Source organism: Pinus tabuliformis, chromosome 8, assembly GCF_031772625.1.
Source record: "Pinus tabuliformis cultivar Carrire ecotype Pingquan chromosome 8, CPIR1, whole genome shotgun sequence".
Classification (NCBI taxonomy): domain Eukaryota; kingdom Viridiplantae; phylum Streptophyta; class Pinopsida; order Pinales; family Pinaceae; genus Pinus; species Pinus tabuliformis.
Window position 1 is genome coordinate 1,140,586,955 of NC_142294.1, and position 8,228 is coordinate 1,140,595,182.

An 8,228-nucleotide genomic window follows, 5' to 3' on the forward strand; every position below is an offset into this window, starting at 1 on the left:
TATGTATTTTCTTTGTCGTTGGCAAGGGTTGGACTCGCCTGGATGCTCTGAGCTATATTGTACATCATTATCAGCTATTTGGCAAGGAAATATACAGGATTTGTAGCTATTTTTATGGGATACTTGTGGTATGGTGTTTTTGCATCGTTTCTTCTTCTGTAATCAGTTTTTCACATGTTTGATGTATGCCAAAATCTAATTCATTGCTTCTAGCTTAATGAAATCAAGATAGATAGGTAGAATTCATTGTTTACAATGCTCTGCTTTAGGAAGCCATTCAGTTTTAGATGTTTTCCACTGTTTGAGAAGGATACATAAGCTATACATGCCCTCCTGAGCTCCTCGCCAGTATTAGACTTCTCATCTCACTCAATTTCAAGTGTAAAAGCCTATACCTACCCTACCCCGTAGAATACCCTGCATCTTAACTTGATGTCGCGGACCCAAAACTACCTAACTCCATTCGATCCAGCAAAAAACCCAACAAAATCAATCAAAAACCCTAGAGCTACTATACCTAGCCTAAAATAAATATATGATCCAATCATCTTGACTGAGATTAATAAGGAGAGAGGCCTCCCTCGACTTGGTAGGGCTAGCTACTAGGTTAAGCTTGGTTTGTGGTTATCCTAGGATTGCCTTCCTTTAGCCTGAGGTCAATCTATGCTCTAACATAGTGGCCACCATACTGGGGAAGGTAGTTTTATGTTTCTCAGAAAAATGTATCAAGTTTAGATCTAATTGTTGATGGTGGAAACTGATCAGACACCAAAAGACTGAAATCATTCACCTGGTGACTCTAGTGTCGAAAAATCCCAAGGTTCAGAATTTTTATGGCAACTCTAATATTCAAGAAACAATAGCTTGAAGAATTTCTTGGTGAATTCATGGTTATCAAAAATGGATTTGTTTCTTCGAAGGTATGCTCCCATGAGTGGAGATCACATTCCAGGTTTCCCAAATAAAAGTCCTAAGGTAGATTGGCAAAGGAATTTGCCTATGTTTAAATATGATGATAGGAATGATGCTACTTTACATCTGGTTATATTTCACATGCATATTCACAAGTTGAAGGTTGATTTTCCTGAAGATTGCTTGATGAAGATATTCATGGCCACTCTCGAAGGTCAAGCCCAATCTTGGTATGAAAGTTTGTCATCTGCCTGTATTTACTATTTGCGGGATTTTCATACCATGTTCTTTGAAAGGTATAAAGAATCTTGTCCATCCTTAATATTAGCTCAGAACTACTACAAACATGTTTATATTTTTATTGAAAATATTGAGAAAATTTATGAAGATGATGACTTCATGGACGATGAGGTCATGGAAGACCTGTATGAAAATCCATTTCAACCGCATAAAGAGAGCTTAGAAGATACTTATCAAGATGCTCAGAAAAATTTACAGCAGGTTCAAGATCTTAGTACAATGGAAAATGATGGAAGACAATGTCTTATTTCAGATCTGCTCATAGAAGAAGATAGTATGCAAGAAAATCAAGTTCCAATTTTAGATTGTGATAAAGTCAAGTTGGTTATTTCTGATCTAGATTCAGATCATGATGATAAAGAGTACCATGATCTGAATCCCATGAAGGAGATCTCTGCTATTGAGATCATTTGGAATGAAGAAGACAAATTTATTGACCCAAGTGTTCTCATTTCATTACAACAAAGCCTTCACGAGGAGGTAATCCAGTCCTTTTATGAAAAACAAGATAAGATCAGTGTTCAAGTAAGTGAAAAATCTTCTTTGTATAACTCAGTGGTAAATGATAGAAGTTTTAGTTTTGAGTTTCAAGATCTATTTGAAGTTTTCACTCATATGACTGTTGAGTGCAATAAGAAACATGAAAATCTGTTTGCCATGTCATATGAAGATGATCAACAATGTTTTCAAATTTCAGAAGACTAGGGAATTGAGGACTGTCATTCAGGTTTTTCATGTTTTGAATTGTTATTTGAAGAAGAAAATTATTGTTTTAGCAAAAGAAAAAAAAAAATATTATCTCCTCTGTCTGAAGATGAGATAGATCAACTCTTGAAAGGTCATGTTAGAACCCAAGCTAATGCAGGTTTGTAGTGTTCACATAGTCAAGAAGGTGTTACTGAAGCTTCTTCCACTTTTGAAAATGATGATAGTCTTGAAATTAGATTTATAGATCAGAAAACATATATTATATTCTTTCATGAAGATGATAGGGCTGTCATGTTTGATAACCTTGAAGAATGTTTTCTGTTTAAGAATGACTTAGACTATGAAATTGAGGAATATGAGCTTGAGAGAGACAATATGCTAGAAATCGAGTCAGAATTTCTCATGGTCAAGGAATTTACAACCAAAACTCATATAGAAGAAGCTTATACTTCTCTATGCCTTCCTATCAATCAACAACCAACTATTCTTTCAAATCATAATGAAGGGAGTACTTGTATTTTTGCTGTTGGATCTTGAGACAAGCTAGTGCTTCAGGATTTTCAAGATCCCTTTGGTATTCTTTTGCAAGCATTGGAGAAGATAAATGTTGCCTGGTTTGTTAGCATAAGCCTTGGTTTCAGTTGTTATTGGGAGTTGCTTACATGTACATCATTCTACCTTCTCAGGGAAAGTGAGAGCAGAATTTCATTAAGCAGCCATATGCTAGATTGGTTACATTGGAAGGCCCACTTCACATGATTGTACATATTTCATCAATAGGTAGGTGGTTGTCATCATGATTTCAAGCCCTTGAATCTCGATGGTCTGCTGCCATTGAAAACCTTTGTAAGTACTTCTTTTAAGTTAAGTAAGTCTTGAGTCATTTTTTCAGTCATTTTCAAGACAGTTTCAGAGTTAGTTTGTGTCATCAAGTCATCAGTTTTCAGTTATGTAATTTCATCTTGAGTTTTTGACTCCATGCCCAATGGATAAGGCTACTTGGTCTGTGGTGTTCTTGGCACCTCCAAGGAGCTACCATCCCCAATAGAGACAATCGTATTGTCAGTATTTGAAATCTTCCACCAGTGATCAAACATGCTCTTACAAAGTGGTCTTAGGGTGTCAAAGTCAAATTTTGTCATTTTAGTGAATCTTCAAGTAAAATTTGGTCACTAGGTATTAGGTCTAGGATTTGTTTTCACTCCTTTCAAAATTTTCCAAGTGTTGGTCCATGTCACCATTCGGCTGAGTGTACCATCATTCAAAAAGTTTCCATCATCATTTCAGGTTCCAATGGGTCATTTTACACCTTGTTCATGCTTTAGTTGTACTTGGGTAAGGCTCATTTTCCTCTCCTAGGGTTTTGAAGGTATTTTTCTTGGATGGTCAAATAATCAACAAAACTTGTATCCTAATGTTCATATACCTTCCCCTATCCTTAATATACCTTCTTAAGCACTTCCCATCACTGATATCCCTCAAATTCATCATTTTCCCACAAAACCTAGCATATTGCTACAATTTGACAATTTTCTAGGCTAGGCCTGTGTTTTGTTCTTTTGGACCAATTCACCCCATTCAATATTTGAAATTACACTTTCCCCTACCTCCTAACATCCCTCCCTATTTTCCAAAATTTTGTCAAAAATTTAGAAGCCCCTTATACCCTTCATTTCCCTTCATTTCTACAAATCTCGTGTTCCACATATCGGGATAGGTTTATTCAAATGATGTTTCTGAGAAATAGAAGATGAATTTGACAAAAGTGATAGATTTTTTTTTCCATAATTGACCTAGGAAGAGAAACCTTTTTCAATTTTTACACAAGTTTCATAGTTTGGGAGAAATGTCGAAAACATCATTTGCCTCAGGAGGGTTGATGCACCTCTAGAGTGACCTTGGTAAAAATCAATTTTTCTCCTAGATGGAATGACCAAATGACTTCTTTGATGAGTCAAATGATAAGTAGACATAAAGATATTTCCAATGAGCTATCATGAGCTCAATTTGGAGTTGAGGAAGACCTTCAAAAGTTGACTACAACAACACTATGAATTTTGGTAGCCTCATTCTGCACATTTTGACCAGTCTTGGGAGATTGGACCTTCGACAGGGAAAATGAACTCCAAAGTGAAAAATTCAAGATTTTATAGAAATTATACTCGACAAGCTTTCCAATTAGATATCCCGCACCTAATTTGGACACCGTGAAGGTAGTCAAAAGTTGTATTGAAAGTGGCGCTGCGCTTTTGGCAGGGTGGCGCTGCGCTTTTGGCAGTGGAACTACACTTTTGGCAGTGGAACTACACTTTTGGCAGGAGAGCTAGAAAGGCCTCAGAACTTCTAGAAACCTCAAGATCATCCTCTCTTCCCTTCAACACAGGTAAGTTAGCACCCATTACTACATTTTTGGTTTGCATTTCAAACTTTTTAGCATCATTCCCCATGGCAAGTGTGAGACCCTAAAAATCTCCCTTGGTTATGCCTAAACTGTAAAACCCCCATTTTTCCTCCTATCAAATATCACTACAGATCTACAATTTTTCGATATCCCTTTATCACTATTCCATATGATCCCTATCCCTTTATCCCTGTTTCAAAAGTGCAATTTATCAAACAAGTCAAGCCCACCCTCTCATTTTATGATTCCTACTCCCCCATTCATTTTCTATCTCATAAGCTCATCTCCTCTCTCCTCATTCCTAAAAACACTTTCACTCATTCACTTAATACACCTCAACCTTGCAAACATGGACCATGAAGACTGAGACTATAAGGAGGAGAAAAACACAGGAAGTGACACCTCAGCAGGCAAAGTTAGGCAACAAAGAAAACCACACAAGAGAGGAAGATAGACTCAAAATATTGGCAGAAGCTCCTTTTGCCAACCAAAGCACTTGATGGTGGTGCTCCATGCCAAATTTGGGAAAATTTTGAGAACCTTTTTCATTTTTGAAATTTTGAAATTCACGATGTAGAAAATTTGTGGCACTGTGCTTTTTCCTGGGGCATCAGATGGAGAAAAAGTTTACATATTTGGATTCAGGAGGATGAGGACATAGACCTAGAAATTTTCAGAAGTTTTGGAGCAAATCTAGGTCACCAAAAGCTCCAAAAACTACCTAACAATGACCTCTCTGCCTCTTTTTGGACACACGGAGGAAGTCTTGGGAGATACATGTTTTGAGGGGGCCAGTGAACTCCAAATTCAAAACTTCAAGTTGTTCTAGAAACTAACCATGTAGACCTTTACAATGAGCTAACTTGGGCTCATTTTGGTTAAGGGGAAGGCCTCAAAAAGAAGGTGGAAAGCGGCGCTGCACTTTTGACCAGTGGCGATGCGCTATTGACCAGTTTGCACAGAAAATCAAAATTTTGCCTATTTTCACTGTAAATTCACTTTCTTTCTCCTCATGGATGATTTCATTGATGTAATTGATGACATGGCATGTAGATGTAATGGTAAAATAGTCTTAAAATGTAGATTCACTGGTTAGAGGTGGTTTTGAGGCTAATGAATCAGTTTCCATGCTTATAGATGCAAGTAGTTTGACTCTCTATATTCATGGTCCATGTTTGGAAATGGTTGTAACAACCCATCTTCTCATGGATTCGACCCCTGATAGTCAGGATGAGTGGTTTTGATGTCTATATTATGTATTTTCTTTGTCATTGGCAAGGGTTGGACTCACTTGGATGCTCTGAGCTATATTGTATATCATTATCAGTAGTTTCGCAAGGAAATATACAGGATTTGCTACTATTTTTATGGGATACTTGTGGTATGGTATTTTTTCATACTTTCTTCTTCTGTAATTAGTTTTTCACATGTTTAATGTGTGCCACAATCCAATTCATTGCTTTTAGCTAAATGAAATCAAGATAGATAGGTAGAATTCATTGTTTACAATGCTCTACCTTAGGAAGCCATTCAGTTTTAAATGTTTTCGACTATTTGAGAAGGATACATAAGCTATACATGCCCTCCTTAGCTCCTCACCAATCTTAGACTTCTCATCTCGCTCAATTTCAAGTGTAAAAGCCTATACCTACCCTGCCCCATAGAACACCCTGCATCTTGACTTAATTTCCCAGACCCAAAACTACCTGACTCCATTAGATCTAGCGAAAAACCCAACAAAATCAATCAAAAACATTGGAGCTACTATACCTAGCCTAAAATCCATATCTGATCCAGTCATCTTGACTTAGATTAATAATGAGAGAGCCCTCTCCCGACCTGGTAGGGCTAGCTACTAGGTTAAGCTTGGTTTGTGGTTATCCTAGCATTGCCTTCCTTCAGCCTGAGGTCAATATGGGCTCTAACAACCTGAATCTCGACCGATACTCACATACATTAATCAAGGAATTAGAAACACAGAGAAAACTAGAAATCGAAGCTTAGGCTCGATGATATTTCGGCATAGACTAAAAAATTTGGGAAACTAAAGACTTCGAAATCCATTAGCTAAACCATATAAGTGTATTAAGTGCTATTTTGGTTTCATGATTATATGCAACAACACTAGCTGAAATAGAATTGAACCATCTAAACAATCTGGAATGATAATAGGGGACAAACCCTCGTTTAAAACAATTGTGAAAGCAAACCACTCTTCAAAGAAAAAATTGAGCATTAAATTAATAAATATATATGCAAAGAGGAATTCAACATTTAAAACTATCGAGTCAAGACAAAGCATAAGTTAAACAGAACTCATAAAGAGTTGACACCGTTGTAGGACAGCTTCTATATTGTCTTGTGAGTAGAACTTACAAAACCTAAGGGAAAACATTGGCACATAAAATTAACAGTTAACTTAACAATAAAATCTTGACAGAAACAGTCCTCGGGAGATATAGACACATTCCATAATACCCAAAAGGGTTCATCAACGTTGTAATCGCTTCAAGTAAACAAATAAACTTTCTAAAGCATTAACCCCGTGAAGTGCTATTCAAAAGGAAACCAGGACCTATTAGAACCCCTAAATATGAACGAGAACTTGAACACACCCAGAGAAATTGGTTGAATCAGGGCATAGAACCATGATAGAACACTAGAGGTGGTGCCTTGTAGTGATACCAAGAGCACTGAAAGACCTCCAGAAGTACCTGTAGTAAACCCGCAAACAACATTATTCGTTATGATAGTAATCAAGAAACAAAATTTGTTGTGTATAGTTAAACCTTTAGAGAGAGGAATTTACCTGCCAAGGCTGCACAATGAGCCAAATCCACCATAGAAACAGAGCATTAGGGTCACTCTCTAGATGCAAAGGAACTACATGGGACGGCCTACCAGGGTTTCATGACATAAGCCAGAAAGTCGTAAATCAAATACTAAACACAACAACACAACTGAACAAGGACCTTACCTGAGGCTTAATCGAAGCTGCTAGACAAGGGCTCTGCCAACAGATGAGATTGAGCTTGCATAGCCCTCGATGGAATGAGGATACTGAGAAAGGATAGGAAGCTCGTGAGCGGAAAACAGAGGTTCTGAGGTCTACTCCTACCAATTCTATGGAGTAGAGAAGAGATAAGTTAGAGTTAAATGAATTCCGTCAATGATAAATGACAACCTTACGATGTACTAAAGAAATTAAATGCTGAGTAGTGTGACGGGTCATGTAATTGTTAAATTAATGGACAAAACACTTGGAAAATAGTTGAATAGGCATACGTTTTATATTATGAAGAGGTATAAGATGCATGCTTCAACTTTTAGTTGTTTCACAAATGGAAAACCGTGGGTTGGTTGTTCCTCTTTGATCCAGGTGTCATTAGGTTAATGTGACGAAATGAGATGACCATGCATGTCTCATTATTTATTTTCTCGAATTTTATTTTTCCTAATCCTTATATATGTTCATAAATAATAACCACAATAAATTTTTAATCATGCTTTGTAAAAGATTAATTTAAGTATGATTTAAACATATGATTTAGACAAGCAAGAAAGTTACTGTTGCGAATTCTATCCATTGATTTAGTAATGACTATGAGAATATACTGGCATCTTCCAATTCACGCCATCTGATCAAAAAGATTAATTAAGAAAATGATTAAGTTTCCAATTCTGATAGGGGGGATGCCTATTGGCATAAATGTTGGGTCCCTATAATACTAGTGATTCCCCCATTACTATTGTAGTTGTATCCCTTATAAATATTGTTGTGCCCCTATTGTCCCCATATTCTTATTACTGTGCCCCATAGAATCCATCTGTTGTTATTTTTGTGCCTTTATATTATTATTGTTAGGTCGTCTTGGTTATATTGTGACACCTTAGACTCCTATATATA